A 1,013-nucleotide genomic window follows, 5' to 3' on the forward strand; every position below is an offset into this window, starting at 1 on the left:
AAATCCTATAGAAGGCCACTATAAATCGGAGAGTCTCGAGGATATTTAACAACATTGCCATTTAAAACACATATTTTTATAAAAATGAACAGGTTGACATTAGTTATGGGGTGAGAAAGATACTTAAAACCTCATTTCTAGTATATTGATTGAAAACTCTAAAAGGTATTGTGACTAAAAACCTTTAGGAGGTGCTGGAAGATGAAAATACCATGAATAGCCCCAGAACGTTGTCAGATATAGTGCCGGAAGATGAGCCCCTGAGGTTGGAAGGCACTCAAAATGTGACTAGGGAAGAGCTGCCTCCTCAAAGTAGAGCTGACCATGATGACATAAATACAGTAAAGCTTCAGGAACCTTCATTTGTTGGTGGGTACAACTCGAAGCAAGGAGATACTGCTGCAAACATCCACAAATAATCAGAATGTGGAATGCACAAAGTATGAATCAAGGAAAATTGGAAGTTGTCAAAAATGAAATGGAATGCATAAAGATTGATAGCCTAGAAATCAGTAAGCTGAAATGGACAATTCAAAACTGACCATTTTGAATCTGACAATCATATGGTCTGCTATGCTAGGAATGACAAATTCAAGAAACATGACATAGCATCCACTATTAAAAAGAACATTTCAAGATCTATCTTGAAGTACAATGCTGTCTGTGATAGGATAATATTCATATACCTACAAGGAAGAGCAGTTAATACCACTACTATTCAAATTTATGCACCAACCACTAAAGCCAGTGGTGATGAAACTGAAAAATTCTACCAACTGTGTCAGTGCAAAGTAGGTCAATCATGTAATCAAGATATATTGAGAATTACTGGTGATCAGAATGCGAAGTTTGGAAACCAAGAGGAAGGATCAGTAGTTGGAAAACATGGCCTTGGTGATAGAAATGATGCTGAAGATCACATGATAGAATTTTGTAAGACCAATAACTTATTAATTACAAATACCATTTTAAACAACATAAAAAGTGAGTATTATTATATACATGGACTTCAC

This window comes from Chrysochloris asiatica, unplaced genomic scaffold (genome assembly GCF_000296735.1).
Source record: "Chrysochloris asiatica unplaced genomic scaffold, ChrAsi1.0 scaffold00104, whole genome shotgun sequence".
Classification (NCBI taxonomy): Eukaryota; Metazoa; Chordata; class Mammalia; order Afrosoricida; family Chrysochloridae; genus Chrysochloris; species Chrysochloris asiatica.